The sequence below is a fragment of the Muntiacus reevesi genome, chromosome 4 (assembly GCF_963930625.1).
Source record: "Muntiacus reevesi chromosome 4, mMunRee1.1, whole genome shotgun sequence".
NCBI classification, from domain to species: domain Eukaryota; kingdom Metazoa; phylum Chordata; class Mammalia; order Artiodactyla; family Cervidae; genus Muntiacus; species Muntiacus reevesi.
The window spans coordinates 19,286,895-19,307,500 of NC_089252.1; the positions used below are offsets into that span (position 1 = coordinate 19,286,895).

The 20,606-nt window shown below is 37.3% G+C and overlaps 1 protein-coding gene and 1 pseudogene across 4 annotated transcripts in view; one reads left to right on the forward strand and one right to left on the reverse strand.

Moving 5' to 3' along the window:
• LOC136166300 (large ribosomal subunit protein uL4 pseudogene) overlaps window positions 1-12,605 on the forward strand; it is a 43,364-nt pseudogene extending 30,759 nt beyond the window's left edge.
• The window catches only part of KIAA1328 (KIAA1328 ortholog), a 407,099-nt gene that overhangs the window by 231,056 nt on the left and 155,437 nt on the right, over window positions 1-20,606 (reverse strand). The window lies entirely within an intron of this gene.

A 20,606-nucleotide genomic window follows, 5' to 3' on the forward strand; every position in this document is an offset into this window, starting at 1 on the left:
GAGGGTAAGGAAGTCAGATAAGGCTGGATGGTGTGGAAGTGTTCTCACATGGACATCAGATTCATGAAAGAAAAGTACCAGAATTAAAGCAGCCACAGGCTTTCCAACCACACCTCCTAGCCACAAATGGAAATGTCCTGATTTACATTTTGAAAAGTGGCTTCTATTTAAGCGAAAGTGCATGGTTAGTGATTTAAGCTTCTGTGCAAGAAAATTCCTGAGAAATGATGATGCACAATCAAATGGGGTTAATAGAAATGTAGAAGAATGACAAAGTGGCAGTGTGAGTTGAAGATGAAGAGCATCAGGATTACAGGGCAATATAAAAACAAGGTTACAGATACTCTTGTACTCAGCACCTCCACAGCTAGTTTTTTCCTCACTAGGACTAAAACTGTGCAGTAATGCCATGTACCCTTCCCTCAACCATACAATTCCATCAGACTTAAGGACATGGCTGGGTGGAGGGGGAGGAAGGAAGGGGTAAGATGTTTGGAGAGAGTAACATGGAAACTTACTATATGTAAAACAGAGCCAATGGGAATTTGCTGCTTGACTCAGGGAACTCAAACAGAGGCTCTGTAACAACCTAGAGGGTGGGATGGGGAGGGAGATGGGAGAGAGGTTCAAGAGGGAGGGGACATATGTATACCTATGGCTCATTCATGTTGATATTTGGCAGAAAATAACAAAATTCTGTAAAGCAATTATCCTTCAATTAAAAAGAAATGTAAAAAGAAAAAAAAGTTAAAAAAAAAGATAAAAGCTCCAAAGAAATGCAATTTTTTCCAACGATTACTTTGGAGTTATAGAAAAGGGCAGACTTGTCATTAAATAACTACCCTTGAATAAGAGAAATCTCAGGGAGTAAAAAAATGAGAAGACAACTATTTCTGCCTGTGCAAATTTAGAAGTAAGTTTTCTAGCTGGGTATGTTCAAGATGACAACGATAAAAATTGATTTTCAGTTTTAGAGTATGGTGTGCTTTAGAAACAGAAAAAAACAGAACTGTAGGGACATCCTGCTGGTGGGAAGACAGGAAAATAGGGCTACAGTCAGCGAGGAATGCTCAGGAGAAATCTAAGAGTTTGTGAGGTACACATGTCACTCAATAATGACAACTTTTACACAAGGAGAGCTCACCGGTGGTAAAAAGAGAAAAGAGGGGAGAAAACTGCTGAGCAAAGGGCAGGAAACATGAGGTAGCACTGAAGGATAAGAAAATAATAGAAAGAATGAAAAGCCTTAGAGTCTTACCTCTCTTTCAATCTACTTTCTCATTTTTCATCTGAGAAAATGGAAGATCAGAGAAATTAAATGACTGAATCAAGTTCACATAACTGAATAGGAAGAGCAAAAATTAGAACCCTAAACTCATTTCAACCAAGCAGTTGGAGTAAAACAAAAAGGGCACTGACCTTCAGATGACCAAGTCTGGGTTAAGTCTTTACTACCACTGGCTCACTCTATGGGCCTGGACAAAGTCATGGCATTTTATGAACACTTTGAAAGAAACTCCTTGGTAGTCTAAGAAAAGTGAGTGGATAGAGATTTCTGGAGTAGAGACTAGGGTAGCAATAGCAGCTGGAAGTCAGTGCTAAGTGGTCCCCAACACAGAGCTCTAAATCTAAATGGTAAGATATATAGAAACTAAAGACAACCTATTACCTCATTGTAATATAAGAGACAAAACATAAGAGACAAAATGCCATAGTATTGAAGATATTTTAAACAGGATAAATATGGAAGAAATTCACTTGCATTTTCTTCCCCATTCTCTCTCCCTTTGAAAACCAACAACAAAGATCTACAAGCAGTAAAGGGCTAGATTCTTAGTTCCTTTCCCTAACGTTGAGTTTTGACAGTTCGTCATATATTTTGGATATCAGATATGTGATTTATAAATATTTTCCTAGAATCTGTGATTTGTATTTTCATCCTCTCCAAAGTACTTTTAGACGACTAGTTTTTACTTTTGATGAAGTGCCATTTATCAATTTTTCTTTCATAAATCATGCTTGTGGTATTGATTCTAAGACATTATTCCTTAACTCAATGAGAAAAAGTTTTTTTTTTTTAATGGTTTCTTCTAGAAGTTTTATAGCTTTGGATTTTACATTTAAGCTGAGGTATAATAGATAAGTAGGTCTAATTCTGGATGCTGTATTTTTTTTTTTCTCCTATTACTGCTTTTTTGAGGAGGGGCATATTGCATGTAGGGTCCTAGTTCCCTGACGAGGGGTTGGATCCCAGCCCCCTGCAATGGAAGCGTGGAGTCTTAACCACTGGACAACCAGGGAAGTCCCTGAATGGGTGTGTTCTGATCCATTGATCTGTTTATCTTTATATTACCACACTGTCTTAACTACTGTAATTTAAAAGTATGTCTTGTCTGACTCTTCGGATTTTAAGATGAATTTTTGACTCAGCTGTGGATTTCTATAAGAAAAGCCTGCTGGAATTTCAGCTGGTATCAGCTGACTTCATAGGTCACTTTGGGGAGAGTTGACATATTAACAATACTGGTTTCTGATCCACAAGCACAGTATGTCTTTCAAACTATGGGGTGCTAATCTTTTGCAGGGCAGTTGCTAGAGTACAGGTCACATTTATCCCTAAGAATTTCATATATTCTGATGGTATTATAAAATAGTTTTACAATTTAAAAACTTAAAATGTTTTTAAGTTTTAACATCTTACTTTTCTGTTAAAATGCAGACACATAGTTGATTTTTAAAACTTTATCTTGGTAAAATGCATATAAGATTTTCCATCTTAATCATTTTTAAGTGCAGAGTTCAGTGGTATTAAATACATTTATAATATTGCTCAACTGTCAACCATCCATATTCATAGTTGTTTTCATCTTGTAAAACTAAAACTCTATACACATTAAACAACAGCCTCCCATTTCCCCACCCCACAGCCCTTGACAACAACTCTATTCCCTATCTCTGTGATTTTCACTACCCTCAGTACCTCATATAAATGCTATATAATTGGTTTCCATAAATTGATTTGTACTTTGCAAACTTCCTAAACTCATATAACTTCTAGTAGCCCCCACCCCCCTTTTTTTTTTTGGAATTACATAGAAAGTCTGATAGCACACTTATGGTTTATGCAGACTTACATTTTGATCATGACATTTTCAAGTAAAGATAGTTTTAGCTCTTTTACACTCTGTATGTCTTTTTCATGACTTATTGCACTGGCTAGACCCGCCAGTACAAAGCTGAACAGAGATGAGAAAAAATAACCCTGACTTATTCCTAAACTGTCACTATCTCATGATGCCACTTGATCTACTTTGTTGACTTCTTAGCTATAATGGTCATTGTATTATTTCAGGGCTTGATTTAGAGTTCCTAACATATATCTTTGACCTATCATAGCCTACCTTCAAGAGGTATTATGTCATTTTTTTTCATTTATTTTTATTAGTTGGAGGCTAATTACTTTACAATATTGTAGTGGTTTTTGTCATACATTGACATGAATCAGCCATGGATTTACATGTATTCCCCATCCCGATCCCCCCTCCCACTTCCCTCTCCACCTGATCCCTCTGGGTCTTTCCAGTACACCAGGCCCGAGCACTTGTCTCACGCACCCAACCTGGGCTGGTGATCTGTTTCACCCTAGATAATATACATGTTTTGATGCTGTTCTCTTGAAACATCCCACCCTCGCCTTCTCCCACAGAGTCCAAAAGTCTGTTCTGTACATCTGCGTCTCTTTTTCTGTTTTGCATATAGGGTTATCATTACCATCTTTTAAATTCCATATATATGTGTTAGTATACTGTAATGTTCTTTATCTTTCTGACTTACTTCACTCTGTATAATGGGCCCCAGTTTCATCCATCCCATTAGAACTGATTCAAATGTATTCTTTTTAATGGCTGAGTAATATTCCATGGTGTATATGTACCACAGCTTCCTTATCCATTCGTCTGCTGATGGGCATCTAGGTTGCTTCCATGTCCTGGCTATTATAAACAGTGCTGCGATGAACATTGGGGTGCACGTGTCTCTTTCAGATCTGGATTCCTCAGTGTGTATGCCCAGGAGTGGGATTGCTGGGTCATATGGTAGTTCTATTTCCAGTTTTTTAAGACATCTCCACACTGTTCTCCATAGCGGCTGTACTAGTTTGCATTCCCACCAACAGTGTAAGAGGGTTCCCTTTTCTCCACACCCTCTCCTGCATTTATTGCTTGAAAACTTTGGGATAGCAGCCATCCTGACTGGCGTGTAATGGTACCTCATTGTGGTTTTGATTTGCATTTCTCTGATAATGAGTGATGTTGAGCATCTTTTCATGTGTTTGTTAGCCATCTGTATGTCTTTGGAGAAATGTCTGTTTAGTTCTTTGGCTCATTTTTTGATTTGGTCATTTATTTTTCTGGAATTGAGCTTCAGGAGTTGCCTGTATATTTTTGAGATTAATCCTTTGTCTGTTTCTTCATTTGCTATTATTTTCTCCCAATCTGAGGGCTGCCTTTTCACCTTGCTTACAATCCTTTGTTGTGCAAAAGCTTTTAATTTTCATTAGGTCCCATTTGTTTATTTTTGCTTTTATTTCCATTATTCTGGGAGGTGGGTCATAGAGGATCCTGTTGTGATTTATGTCAAGAGAGTGTTTTGCCTATGTTCTCCTCTAGGAGTTTTACAGTTTCTGGTCTTACATTTAGATCTTTAATTCATTTTGAGTTTATTTTTGTGTATGGTGTTAGAAAGGGTTCTAGTTTCATTCTTTTACAAGTGGTTGACCAGTTTTACCAGCACCACTTGTTAAAGAGGTTGTCTTTTTTCCATTGTATATCCTTGTCTCCTTTGTTAAAGATGAGGTGTCCATAGGTTCGTGGATTTATCTCTGGGCTTTCTATTCTGTTCCATTGATCTATATTTCTGTCTTTGTGCCAGTACCATACTGTCTTGATGACTGTGGCTTTGTAGTAGAGTCTGAAGTCAGGCAGGTTGATTCCTCCAGTTCCATTCTTCTTTCTCAAGATTACTTTGGCTATTCGAGGTTTTTTGTATTTCCATATAAATTGTGAAATTATTTGTTCTAGTTCTGTGAAAAATACCGTTGGTAGCTTAGTAGGGATTGCATTGAATCTATAGATTGCTTTGGGTAGAATAGCCATTTTGACAATATTGATTCTTCCAATCCATGAACACGGTATGTTTCTCCATCTGTTTGTGTCCTCTTTGATTTCTTTCATCAGTGTTTTATAGTTTTCTATGTATAGGTCTTTTGTTTCTTTAGGTAGATATACTCCTAAGTATTTTATTCTTTTTGTTGCAATGGTGAATGGTATTATTTCCTTAATTTCTCTTTCTGTTTTCTCATAGTTAGTGTATAGGAATGCAAGGGATTTCTGTGTGTTAATTTTATATCCTGCAACTTTACTATATTCGCTGATTAGCTCTAGTAATTTTCTGGTAGAGTCTTTAGGGTTTTCTATGTAGAGGATCATGTCATCTGTAAACAGTGAGAGTTTCACTTCTTCTTTTCCTATCTGGATTCCTTTTACTTCTTTTTCTGCTCTGATTGCTGTGGCCAAAACTTCCAAAACTATGTTGAATAGTAGTGGTGAGAGTGGGCACCCTTGTCTTGTTCCTGATTTTAGGGGAAATGCTTTCAATTTTTCACCATTGAGGGTAATGCTTGCTGTGGGTTTGTCATATATGATATTATGCCATTTCAGACATCATATAAGAAATCTTACAAATCCTCACTCAGTCTTTGTGCTACCGTTAAATACTTTGCTTCTATCTACCTTATAAGCCCCACATTACATTACTTTTCTTAAATGAGTAAGTGGTCTTTTAAACAAATAAATAATATGATTTGCCTGTAGCTCAGATGGTAAAAAATCTGCCTTCAATGCAGGAGACCGGGGTTCAATTCCTGGGTCAGGAAGATCCCCTAGAGAAGGAAATGGCAACTCACTCAGTATTCTTGCCTGCAGCCTTCCATGGACAGAGGAGCCTTGTGGGCTACAGTCTATGGGGTTGTAGAGAGTCAGACACGACTGAGTAACCCAAAATAAAGAAAATTATTTTATATCTGCTCAAAAGCTACCATTTATAGTGTTCATTACTAGTATAAATCCATATCTCTACCCAGTATCATTTATTCTGGTCTAAAAGAGTTTTTTTAATATGTCTTATAATGCAGGTTTGCGGGTGAACAATTTTTTGAGCTATTATAATTGGAAAGAGCATTTCACCTTCATTTTTGAAATATGCTTTGTTCAGTATAAAATTCCAGCTTGATATTTTTTTCTTTCAGTAAGTTGGTTTCACTGTTTTCCCACTTTGTATCTGACAAAAAAATCTGCTCGCAACTTTATTCCTCTTTATGTAGTGTTTTAACCTTCTGGCTCTTTTTATGAAATTTTCTTTATCACTGGCTTGATTTTAAGCAATTTGATTATTTGATTTGATAGAGCTTTCTCTATATTTCTTGTTATTTGAATTCATTCATCTGGTTACATCCATGGGTTTATAATATACATCATACTGGAAAAATCAGGATCATATTGCTTAAAATATTTATTTTCTTTTCTCCTTAACTTCATTGGGAAACTCCAGTTTCACATATCTTAGACTGCTTGAAGTTGTTCTACAGCTCACATATGCTCTATTCCTTTTCTGTCTTTTTTTGTCTCTGTTTCATTTTGGGTATTTATATTGCGGTATGTCCTCATTTTCCTGATCCTTCCTTCTGCAACGTTAAATTCGCTGTTAATCTCTTTCACTGTATTTTTCATTATAGAAATTCCAGTTTTCATCTTTAGAAGTCTCATTTGAGACTTTAAAAAATAAGTATTGTTTCTATTTAATGTGCTCATATTTCCTCTACTTCTTGAAAACATGCAATTTTTGTTTAGTGTCTTTGTCTATTAATTCTGTTGTCTCTGTCATTGCTAGGTTGCTTTTATCCCATTTTGGGTGACATTCTCCTCCTTCTTTACAGGGATGGCCATTTTTTTTGGATGTAAAACACTGTGTCTTTTACCTTTTTGATTGTTGGGTATTTTTGTATTTATACCTGAGCTACAAATGTGCTTATGCTTTGTTCTGGATATAGTTAACCTATCTGTAAACAGTCTGATCCTATCAGCTTTTACTTTTAAGCTTCATTAGGTATAACAGAACAAAAGAATCCCTTTAGTCTAGGGTTGTTCCTGCCCATCTACTGGGGCAACACCCATCTGAGCACTGTACCTGATGCCAATGTGGCTGATAGAAACAGGATCTATTTCCAGCCTAACATAAGTTCCAAGGATTGTTCTTTCTTCTGGCAGTTCTTTCCCCAGACTCATTAGGTTTTCTCTTACTTACATATTGATCATTACTTAATTTAAAACTTGAGGCTCTCTGCTGATCTCTGGAGCACGCTCAAACTGCAGCTCTCACCTTGCTAGTATTCTGCCCCACCTCTCTAGTATTCACTCTGTCTTGGCCTCTTCACCCTCCCAGCTCAAGGAGACCACCAGTCTCTCCTTGGGTTTCCCTCTCTGCCTTGCCAGTTGGAATCTCTCTCCAGGTAGCATTCCCAGGCAACTGTATTGTTCATCTAGTCTATTTCTCCTCTTCTAGGGATTGCTCTACTTCAGTGTCTGATGTTCACTACTTTGAAAACCTTTTGTAGAATATATCCCATCCAGTCATTTATTTAAGGTAAGTGCATATGTTCAGTCCCAGTTATTCTATCCTGTCTGGAATCCCTAGGAAGATCATTAAACCAGGAATGATAAAAAAGTTTTGTGTCAACTCAGAATGATTGACTAATAGTGGCTAACTGGGATTATGATAAAGATTATGAGGTCACCTCAGTGTAACAGGGGAGAAGGCAATGGCACCCCACTCCAGTACTCTTGGCCTGGAAAATCCCATGGACGGAGGACCCTGGTGGGTTGCAGTCCATGGGGTCGCTAAGGGTCGGACACAACTGAGCGACTTCACTTTCACTTTTCACTTTCATTCATTGGAGAAGGAAATGGCAACCCACTCCACTATTCTTGCCTGGAGAATCCCAGGGACAGGGGAGCATGGTGGACTGCCGTCTATGGGGTCGCACAGAGTCGGACACAACTGAAGTGACGTAGCAGCAGCAGCAGCGTAACAATTAACAGCAGGATATAAACCAGTTGTTTATTCACAACTCTACACTGTGTAAGAGTAGATTCTTAAATTATGTGATTATAAAAGTGGATACAGAAAATTACTCTTAACTGAAGAGAACCCAAGAAGTGAAAAATGTCAGGGATTGCCACCCCAAGAGAGTGTGGCATCCAAATAACAGCAGTGGAGTTAATGAAACAGTTATTTAAGTAATTCTGTCATATAGTCACAGGTGAAAACCTCTACTTAGCAAGCCTTCCATCTGCAACTGATATAAACAATGTTTCTCCTCATGAGTAGGATGACTGCTGGGAAGGTGGAAAGAAGAGCCTGAGAGAGGGATCAGAACTTGAAAAGCATCTAGATATTTCAAAGGAAATAAGGGGAAGTCAAATAAAGAAAGGAGAAAAGAGAGAGAAAGAAGAAATAATGAACAGTAATGGAGAAAGTTTAGTAAGGGACCAGAGAGATGTTACAATAAAAGGGAATGGAATGGCCACAACAATTATTGAAATGAGCTGACAGCTACATAGATATGGCTTCAGAAAAGAGGTGCGTGAACTGGATGAGTCTTCACAGCTCTTCTCAGTCACCTGTGACTTCTGCACAAACTCTCTTCTATTGCCCTAGTTTTTGTGACGGTCATGTATTTTCTGTCTGCAGTTAATTATTTGGAGATGTCATCTAACAGTCTCATGACTTGTTTATGCACTTTTCTTCTTACTGTTTTTTATTTCACTTACACAGCCATCTTGTAACTCAGCTTTACTTTTTATGTTTTGATGTTCTCAGAAGGTTCAGTCATGTATTCCCTGCCCAATCACTTAACACAAAGCACTTGTCATTATCTGAAATTTCAAAAATTTAATTTTTTTCTTTTGTTGAACTGTCTTCGAGATTATAAGGTCCTTGAGGGTAGGATGTATACCCAGAGAACTCAGAACAGTGAGCACATAGTAGATGCTCTATAAACATTTGTCAAATAATTTCATCTTTACCTACTGTTTCATGTATCTTTCTCTCATATAAGGAAATTAATCTTTATAGACTTAAACATTAAAATCTCTAATCAGACAGTGAGCATTATTACTATAACTACAGGATTAATCAAATAATGAACTAAGGCTCAAAAATCACATTAATTTGAAAAAAAAGCAACAAACAGGCTAGCAAAGGTTCAAAAAAGTCAATAATTAAGGGAATAAATAACATCTATTGAAAAATAAAAACTGTAAAATCAGGTGGCAAAAGTATTTGAAATTTAATTCAGCTAAAAGGCATCTGCAAGATTAAGTTATAAGAAGGTTTGACTCCATAAACAGAAGCAATCAGACATTATATTTTAGTATTTACCTGCACAAAGGGAAGTGAAGTCGTTCAGTCATGTCTGACTCTTTGCGACCCCATGGACTGTAGCCTACCAGGCTTCTCCATCCATGGGATTCTCCAGGCAAGAATAAGTGGAGTGGGTAGCCATTTCCTTCTCCAGGGGATCTTCCCCACCCAGGGATTGAACCTAGGTCTACCTGCATTGCAAGCAGATGCTTTACCCTCTGAGCCACCAGGGAAGCCTCCTGCACAGTGTCTGTCAAATTGGTTGGTCAGTAATATCTGATATATGAATTTCAGTATTCCCATACAAAATGCGTGGCACTATATTTAGGACTTCTTCCAGCTTGTGCATGCTAAATTGCTTCAGTCGTGTGCAACTCTCTGTGACCCTATGGACCATAGCCCGCCAGGCTCCTCTGTCCTCGGGATTCTCCAGGCAAGAATACTTGAGTGAGTTGCCATGCCCTCCTCCACAGGGGATTTTCCCGACCCAGGGATTGAACCTGTGTCTCTTAGTCTCCTTAGGTAGGTTCTTTACCATTTGGGAAGTCCTTACAGCTTAGAAAGGCTCTTTGATCAACAGCTTAGGTTGAAAGAGTTCAGACTGATATTTAAAAGATATCAGAAAGATACCAATGTAGTATTAAAGACTGGTCTAGATCCCATTCCATTTCTTATCTCAGCATGTTGATATTAACTCTGCAAAATCAAGTACTACCAACATAGCTGCTTATACATACAATAGAAGTGTTTCTATATTAAGTCTTTCTATTGCATGAGTTAACATGCATTCACACTTTGGCTGAGACTATTTTTAATTGTCAAAATCACCAACATAAAATTTACCATCTTAACCATTTCAAATCTATGTACAGTAATGTTAACCATATACACTGCTATATAACAGATCTCTAGAACTTTTTCATCCTGTAAAAGTAAAACTCTATATTCACTGAAAAGTAAATCCCCTTTCCCCCTTTCCAGCCCCTGGCATCCACCACTGCACTGTTTTTAAGAATTTCACAACTTTAGAAACCTCATATAAGTAGAATCACGAAATACCGAGACAACCTGTTGAGCACTAGATTCCCAGCACATGATGGCCTGTTCCAGGTGGCACAGTCTTAGAGCCAAGTCCACTTGAAATAAATGAACAACATAACAGCCTTCTGAGATCTAGGATGGGGAGTCAATGTCAAATAAGGAGTCAAGTATAAGGACACACATTACTGGCTCCAAAAAGAGTGATCAAGAACCTAAATTTGTTCAATGCATTTTAACCATTGTATCCCAATCATACTTAATGTAGAGAACACACAAAGCTAATGTTATTATCAGTTTAAACACTTTTCAGATTTCATTTCAACTCTATAATCTACTAGCATAAAACATATTTCTTCAAGTCAAAAACCAGACAATAATGTCTAGACTGCATTTTTCAATAGATTTTCTGATTTGAAAAAATATTTGTAGAATATGCAAGTATATATAAAACTGTACACCCACTATCAATTATCAATGTGACTTGAAACAATTAACATTAAGACAATAGTAAATACATGTCTATTATACTGACTTGGCTTTCAACTAGCATGTTCTTGCAATATGTCACCAAATAATTATTTATTAGTATTATATTCAGCCTGATTTGAAGATTTGGAGTAGGTACCCATGACTTTTAACAGAGTATACAGAGGCTGATCCTTTCTCTCACACTGGTATCAACTGGTCTATAATAATTTGTGTAGGTGTCCTAATAAATAATAAAACGGCAATGATAATAACAGGTAAAATATACAGCAAAGTAAAATATTTAAAACCTGGTAAGAATAACTCATTCCACAGACTGGTCAGCTACCATGACAGCATCTTTAACACAAAATTCATATACAGTGACCTTTGACAAATATGGATTTGAGCTACACAGGGCCACTTCTATGTGGATTTTTTTCAATAAATATACTGGAATAAATGTTCAAGAATTGCAACAATTTGACAAAACAGAGGAAATACATAGTCTAGAGATACAAAAAAAAATTAAGAAAAAGGTATGTCATGAATGCATAAAATATATGTAGATACTAGTTTATCATTCACTACCATGAAATATACATTTCTATCACAAAACATTAAAATTTATCACAACTTTATAAAATTAAAAAAATTTGATTTGATAAAAAATTTGATAAAATTTATCAAAATACACAAACATACTGTACATGGCACCATTCACAGTTGAGAGAAATGTAAACAATTGTAAAGGTTCAGTTTTAAATCATATCTGCATAAATCAACTGTATATGTGTATTACTGTAATAATTTCACAGTCACCTCCTAATGCTATTGCAATGTGCTCAAGTGTTACAAGTACGAGTGTCTGCTTAGAACACCATGTGATGCTCATCATCTCTGCATGAGCAGTTTGTCTCTCCAGTAAACTGTGGAACTTTTAGTAAAAAAGTGATCTCTTGTGGTTCTCATGTATTTTTCATCATGTTTAGTGCAATACTGTAAACCTTGAATAACTCCATGGGACCCATACAAAATGCTACTAATGATCCCAGAAGTGGTCCCAAGAAGCAGAGAAAAGTCATGACACTACCAGAAAAGGCTGAATTGCTTGATATGCACCTTAAATTGAGGTCTGCAGCTGTGGCTATCCACCATTATAGAATAAATGAATCTAGCGTTAAGGACCATTGTAAAAAAGAAAAAGGAAATTTGTAAAGTCATTGCCACAGCTATTCCAGCAGATGCAAAAATTTCATGCTTTTTGTGAAATACCTTTTTATCTCATACTGAAAATGCAGCTTTTATGTAGTTGCAGGATGGTTATAAGAAAGGCATACCAATAGACTCTAAGATGATTTTTTAAAAAGAACTCATTATATGACAACTTTAAGCAAAAGGAAGGTGAAAGATCTAAAACTGGAGAATTTAATGACAGCAAAGGATGGTTTGATAACTTTAGAAAGACGGTTGGTGTGAAAAATGTCAAGATAACAGGAGAAGCAGCTTCTATCATCGAAAAGGGAGCAGACGAGCTCCCAGATGCCATTAAAGAAATCATCGCGGAGAAAGGATATCTGCCTGAGCAGGTTTCTAATGCAGATGAAAGTGCCCTATTCTAGAAAAAATGCCAGAAAAGACATCTATTAGTAAGGAAGAAAAGTGAGCACCTGGAGTTAAGGCAGGAAGGAAAAAGCTAACACTATTGTTTTGTGCAAATGGTAGTGGGGTGTTTGATCTAGACTGCACTTATATATAAAGTTGCTAACTCCTGGGCCTTGAAGAGAAAAGATAAACACCAGCTGCCAGTCTTTAGGGTGCACAACAAGAAGACCTGGATGAGAACTCTTTTCTGGACTGGTTCCATTGATGCTTGGTCCCTGACCTCAGGAAGTATCTTGCCAGTAATGGACTGCCTTTTAAAGTTCTTTGGATGTTGGACAATGCCTCTAGCCACTCAGAACCCTACAAGTTCAATAGCGAAGCCACTGAAGTAGTCTATTTGCCCCCAAATACAGGTGGACATCTCTAATTCAGTCTCTAGATCAGGATGTCATAAGGACCTTTAGGGCTCATCCCATACAGTACTCTAGGAAAAGGCCTGTCAAGATTATGGAAGTGAACCCTGATAGAAGACTATGAAAGTCTAGAAGGATTACCCCATTGAAGATGCCATCATTGTTACAGAAAAAGTCCTAAAAGTCATCAGGCCTGCAATAGTAAATGTCTGCTGGAGAAAACTGTTCAGATGTTGTGCATGATTTCACAGGCTTCATGACACAGCCAATCAAGAAAATCATGAAAGAGACTGTGGATATCAGGGGTGGGGGGAGTGGGGATGAAGGGTTTTAAGACAAATATCTTGGAAAAATTCAAGAAATAACAGACACTGCACCAGAGGGATTAACAGAAGACAATTTGATGACGATCAGTTGTGTCAGAATCAGAGGATGAGTAAGAAGATATAGAAGAAACAGTGCCAGAAAACAGATTGCATTAGACAATCTGGCAGAAGGGTTCAAACTATTCAAGAGTGCTTTTAACTTATTTTATGACATGGATCATTCTATTATTCAGACACTGAAACGAATGCAAACAGTAGAAGAATTAGTACTGTATAGGAACATTTTTAGAGAAATGAAAAAGCAAAAAAAAAATTAGGATATAATTCCTTAAAGTTATACTGAGTGTGCCTGCTTCTCCTGCCTCCCCTTCCACCTCCTCCGTCTTTTCCATCTCCACCACCTGAGTCCCCTTCCACCTCCTCTGTCTTTTCCACCTCCACCACCTGAAATAGCAGGACAACCCCTCCACCTCCTCCTCGTCAGCCTAGTCAACAGGAAGATGACAAGGGTGAACACCTTTATGATGACCCACTTTCACTTAACAAATAGTAAATAATCATCAGAGTTAATAAACAAAGCAATTTGGGGTGTGTGTGGGTATGCTCATGTGAAAATCAAATAATTGTTCAGTGAGCACTGTGTGAGACCTTTCTGGGTCATCATCATAATCCCCTAAGTTTTCATCATGCAGAATATCATGTGCAAGACTTGTGTTGGATAACCTTTCCTCACACAGGCATAAGGTGAGTGATATTTAATACAAAATTAATAATGTGTCAGTTTTCTCACTATCTTATAATTTTGCTTTCACAGAATTATATTACTGTCTCTCATAATTCAAGAAACTGTGTTATCAGTCTATTATCATAGGTAAATATTTTTATTTTATTTATTTTTCCTCCAATTATTTTTATTAGTTGGAGGCTAATTACTTTACAATATTGTAGTGGTTTTTGCCATACATTGCATGTATATTATCAAGTGTGAAACAGATCGCCAGTCCAGGTTGGATGCATGAGACAAGTGCTCGGGGCTGGTGCACTGGGATGACTCAGAGGGATGGGATGGGGAGGAAGGTGGGAGGGGGCTTCAGGATGGGGAACACATGTAAGTCCATGGCTGATTCATGTCAATGTAAGGTAAATATTTTTAAAAGCAACAATATTTTCAATATTGTATTATGAAGATGACTGTAATACTGTATGCAATAAGAATTTTATTTGACAATGATTCATTCTTTGGTGTATAGACTAGGCAACCACGAAGCAATCATTAACAATTACACTAGACTACCATAAACAATCACACTGTTGCTTCTTCATTAAAAATGGATGAATTGTTAAACCTGATCACTTTCTTTTTCACATCATCTTTTCATTTTGATGTCTAGTGCTAGTGTTTATATATATGTAACATCTACAGTGTTTTGTATTATATAAGACAACGCTGATATAGGAACTGAATGATAGCCAATTCATCTTGTAAACAGATGTAAACTTACAGTATTGATATTACAGTACTATACATGTACTTTCTCTTTTTAAGATTTCATCAATAGTATTTTCTTTTCTCTAGCTTCCTTTGTTATAAGAATATGGTATGTAACAAATATACAAAATATGTCCTATTCAGCTGTTTATGCTATCAGTTAAAGGTCAACAGTGGGCTATTATTAGCAACTAAGTTTTTTGGGAAGTAAAAATTTATATGCAGATTTTCAACCTTGTGGGGGTTTAGCACAGTTTGCAACCAAACAAACTGGGGATCAGAATGTAGAGAGAGTAGGATGTGGCCAGGCTGGAGTGGCCCTGCCCTGGTTTAAACTCTGCTTCAGGAAAAACCAGCTGATTTGGGGTCTCTGCCTTTAAGTTCTGATATGACTTGAATAAAATTTTTTAAAAATCTAATTTTCACATTGTTCAAGGGTCAACTGTGCTTAAATACCAGAGAAATCAAGTATCTAGAAAACAGAAAATAAAGATATAAATTTCCATAAAACAAAGTAGCCTCTTAACTAGAGAAATATGTCCTGAGAATTTAAGGGATTTGAGTAATTTCCAGGTACTCAAATCCCACTACGGCATACCATTTGCTCAATTTCTCCTGTAGCAGGAGGCTTCTCAGACGGCCCCAGTGATCGCAGCCTGTCCCCTGCAACTCGTGCCCTTGTGTGTGAACATCGCCCCTGCACACAGACAGGGCCTGTGACTTGCTTCTATTACAGCAAAGGTGATAAAATGTCACTCCTACAATTAGGTTATACTGTAAAAAACAGGAACTTCCGTCTTGCTAGTAGATGCTAATGCCTTCTTGGCTTACCTGTTTTGATGAAACCAATAGCCACAGTGGAGAGGTCTACATGGCAAGGAACTGAGGTTGGCCTCCAGCCAAGAGTCAGGTAGGCACTGAGGCCTGCAGTTCAATAGCCCACAAGGAACTGATTCTTTGCAACTACATGTGAGCGTGGGAAGTGGATCCTCAACCAGGCTGTCAACACCTTTACTGTAGTCTGCAGGAGACCCTGAAGCAAAGGAACCAGCCAAGACTGACTGGAATTCTGAGCCACAGAAACTGTGTGATAATAAGTGTGTTTTAAGCTGCTATCTTTTGAAGTAATTTGTTACAGAGAATAGATGACTAATACATCATCTTTAAAGTAGGTGTATCTGAAAGTCTGGTTACATTAATTAAATGACTTATTAAATATGTAAAACTAAATTGCCTAAAATACAGATGTTATATGGTTAGCTCAACTCACTTGTGGTATTCCAATCAATATTTCAGAGAAGGTAGTTTGTTTAAAATAGAAAATAAATCTTGGTAGCAAATAACTTCAGAGTAACTTAAACTGTGTACTTAACTTTCATTGTACATTTTAAATTAACAGACTTTTAAAGAGCAGTTTTAGGCTTAAAAATTGAACCGATAATTCTCATTTATTCCCTCACTTCTCCTCATGGTTTCCCTGATTTCTTAACATCTTCCATTAGTGCAATAAATTTGCTACAAATTATTTAAATTACAATTTATTAAAAATTTTTATTTATTTATTTGGCTGTACCAGATCTTAGTTGTGGCATGTGGGATCTAATTCCCTGACCAGGGATTGAACCTAGGTCCCCTGCATTGGGAGCAAGGAATTTTAGTCACTGAACCACGGGGTAAGTCCCAGGGATTTGTTATAATTTATTAGTCAATAGTGATAAATTATTATTACCTAAAGTTCATAAAATCAACAGTGTGCATTAGGGTTCACTCTTTGTGTCTCTGTGTTACACAGCTCTATGGATTTTGACAAATGTTCTGGTTATATCCCCCCCTTCCGTCTCCCTGACTGCAGGCAACTACAGATCATTTTACTGTCTGTGTGGTTTTGTCTTTTCACTATACTTAGGGTTCTGACCTCTCACAGTGATAGAGCTTACTCTTTCCAGACCAGATAATATATAATGAGTCAGGGACAGTAAGTGTGAATAAGTAGTCATGCTTCATGTTCCCAACTAGAGTTGAGAATTCTCATCTTTATTAGAGTTATCCTCATTTACATTCAGCTAATTCTTCTGCATTTTGGTAAAGCATTACTTTCTTTGGTCAGTCTCTCTCACATTCTTTGTAACATCTATTTTTCTACAATAAATACAAGTTTAAATCATCAAATCTCAAGTTTACTTCCTGGGTAAAGGACATTACAATAGCAGACAAGCTGAAATTCTATTTACTGGGCTTAAGAATGTATCTGATTGATGGTGGTGGGAGACACAGGAATTGGCTTTCTAATTGTTTGCTTAGCTCAATCCCCACAGTGACACAAAAATTCAATAGGCATAGTCATCTTAGGATTCAAAATTCACATAGCAGAGTATGCTACATGCAGACCACACAGCCTTGCCTGCACCCACGACCTTTACTATGATGATTCATACCACAGGACCACATTTTAAATAAATCTATGTCAAAATAAATCCTACAAACACTTTTAATATTAATTTCCCTTAAACCAAGAATCTTTGCAACATAACTGATATAATACCAGATTTATTAGGTTCACCCATCTGTCAAGGGTAGTATTTCTTATTCTGTTTCCTTGGCTATCAAGAGTATATATTTTATTGACTAGCATTGTTTATTGACTTAAGGGTACAGCTGTTAAAGTGATCTGGCAATCAATCCTACAAGCACAGTGAATTTACCAGCAAGATATCCAGACATTTCAAAATGGTCTTAATATTATGGTTCCAAAAAACAAAGCTTCAGGTACTATTTTAGGATCTCTTGATTTTTATAGTTACTTGAATACTAGAACATTCACTGCTTTTTGTTTTTTTTTCTTATTAAAGATTTCATGTACCATAAAAGCAATACTTTATTCTTCTTAATTAAAGGCAGTACTTCTGGTTACTATTAATTACAGAAGACTAATTGAAATACTGTGATCAATACTGAAGTTCAGGTGGTCATTGTAATATGCATAAAAAACACTGCACCTGAAGAACAAAATCAGACACCGAGAAAGATCAATATATGAAGATAGGTTTAGAAAAAGGTGTCTTCAATGTTCAAATAATGTTGAAGTTAATTTTTGTGCGTGGTGTGAAGGGTTTAAATTCACCTTTTCTGCACATGTCCAATTGTCCTATTGATGCCTGTTGAAAAGATTATTTTATACCCATTGGATTGTGATGGCACCTTTGTTGAAAATCAACTGACCATAATTGCTAGAGTTTATTTCTGAATCCACGATCTGTACCATTGATCTAAATGTCCATCTTTATGGCAATACTACATTCTTGAATACTGAAGTTTTCTATTTCTGTATAACAAATTACCACAAATAGCAATTTACAATAAAACAAATTTACTACCTCACAGTTCTACAGGTCAGCAGTGCAAGCAAGTTTGACTAGGTTCTTTGTTTAATTTCTCACAACACTGAAATCAAGGTGTCAGCAAGGCTAAGCTCTAACTGGAAATATTTGATGAAGAACCTGCTTCCAAGCCCAGGTTGTTGACAGAATACAGTTCCTTGTGGTGGCAAGACTTAAGTCACTATTTCCTTACTATTGGTGAGACACAATTCTCAGCTTCTAATCCTTTCAATCTTCAAAGCCAGCAATGGTATGTTGAATACCATTCTTATGCTTCAAACCTCTCTGACTTTCTCTTTTGCTCCTGGCTGGGGAAAACCCTCGTTTTTCTCATGTAATTAGGTTAAGGGCACCTAGATAATCTCCTTTTTACTATAATGCCCCCAAAAGATGTCCTTTTCATTATAGGGAACTGGAATGCAAAAGGAGGAAATCAAGAAACACCTGGAGTAACAGGCAAATTTGGCCTTGGAGTACAGAATGAAGCAGGGCAAAGGCTAATTAAGAGTTCTGCCAAAGGAACTCACTGGTCATAGAAAATACCCCCTTTGAACAACACAAGAGAAGACTCTACACATGGACATCACCAGACGGTCAACACCGAAATCAGATTGATTATATTCTTTGAAGCCAAAGATGGAGAAGCTCTATACAGTCAGCAAAAATAAGACTGGGAGCTGACTGTGGCTCAGATCATGAACTCCTTATTGCCACATTCAGACTTAAACTGAAGAAAGTGGGGAAAACCATTACAGCATTCAGGTATGACCGAAATCAAATCCCTTATCACTATACAGTTGAAGTAACAAAAAGATTTAAGGGACTAGATCTGATAGAGTGCCTGATGGAACTATGGATGGAGGTTCGTGACATTGCACAGGAAGACAGGAATCAAGACCATGACCAAGAAAAAGGAATGCAAAAAAGCAAAACGGCTGTCTGAGGAGGACTTACAAATAGCTGTGAAAAGAAGAGAAGCAAAAAGCAAAGGAGAAAAGAAAAGATATACCCATTTGAATGCAGAGCTCCAAAGAATAGCAAAGAGAAATAAGAAAGCCTTCCTCAGGGATTAATGCAAAGAAATAGAGGAAAACAACAGAATGGGAAAGACTAGAGATCTCTTCAAGAAAATTAGAGATACCAAGATACCAATGCAAAGATGGGCTCGATAAAGGACAGAAATGGTATGGACCTAACAGAAGCAGAAGATATTAAGAAGAGGTGGCAAGAACACACAGAAGAACTGTAACAAAAGATCTTCATAACCCAGATAATCACGATGGTGTGATCACTCACACTCACCTAGAGCCAGACACCCTAGAATGTGAAGTGGGCCTTAGGAAGCATCACTACGAAGAAAGCTAGTGCAGGTCATGGAACTCCAGTTGAGCTATTTCAAATCCTAAAAGATGATGCTGTGAAAGTGCTGCACTCAATATATCAGCAAATATGGAAAACGCAGCAGTGATCACAGGACTGGAAAAGGTCAGTTTTCATTCCAATCCCAAAGAAAGGCAATGCCAAAGAATGCTGAAACTACCACACAAGTGCACTCATCTCACGCGCTAGTGAAGTAATGCTCAAAATTCTCCAAGCCAGGCTTCAGCAATACGTGAACCGTGAACTTCCAGATGTTCAAGCTGGTTTTAGAAAAGACAGAGGAACCAGAGAGCAAATTGCCAACATCTGCTGGATCATTGAAAAAGCAAGAGAGTTCCAGAAAAACATCTATTTCTGCTTTATTGACTATGCCAAAGCCTTTGACTGTGTGGATCACAATAAACTGTGGAAAATTCTGAAAGAGATGGGAATACCAGACCACCTGACCTGCCTCTTAAGAAATCTGTATGCAGGTCAGGAAGCAACAGTTAGAACTGGACATGGAACAACAGACTGGTTCCAAATAGGAAAAGGAGTACGTCAAGGCTGTATACTATCACCCTGTTTATTTAACTTATACGCAGAGTACATCATGAGAAATGCTGGGATGGAGGAAGCAAAAGCTGGAATCAAGATTGCCAGGAGAAATATCAATAACCTCAGATATGCAGATGATACCACCCTTATGGCAGAAAGTGAAGAACTAAAAAGCCTCTTGGTGAAAATGAAAGAGGAGAGTGAAAAAGTTGGCTTAAAGCTCGACATTCAGAAAACTAAGATCATGGCATCTGGTCCCATCACTTCCTGGCAAATAGATGGGGAAAGAGTGGAAACAGTGACTGACTTTATTTTTTTCAGCTCCAAAATCACTGTTGATGTTGACGGCAGCCATGAAATTAAAAGATGCTCACTCCTTGGAAGGAAAGCTATGACCAATCTAGACAGCATATTAAAAAACAGAGACATTATTTTGTCAGCCAAGGTCCATCTAGTCAAGGCTATGGTTTCTCCTGTAGTCATGTACGGATGTGAG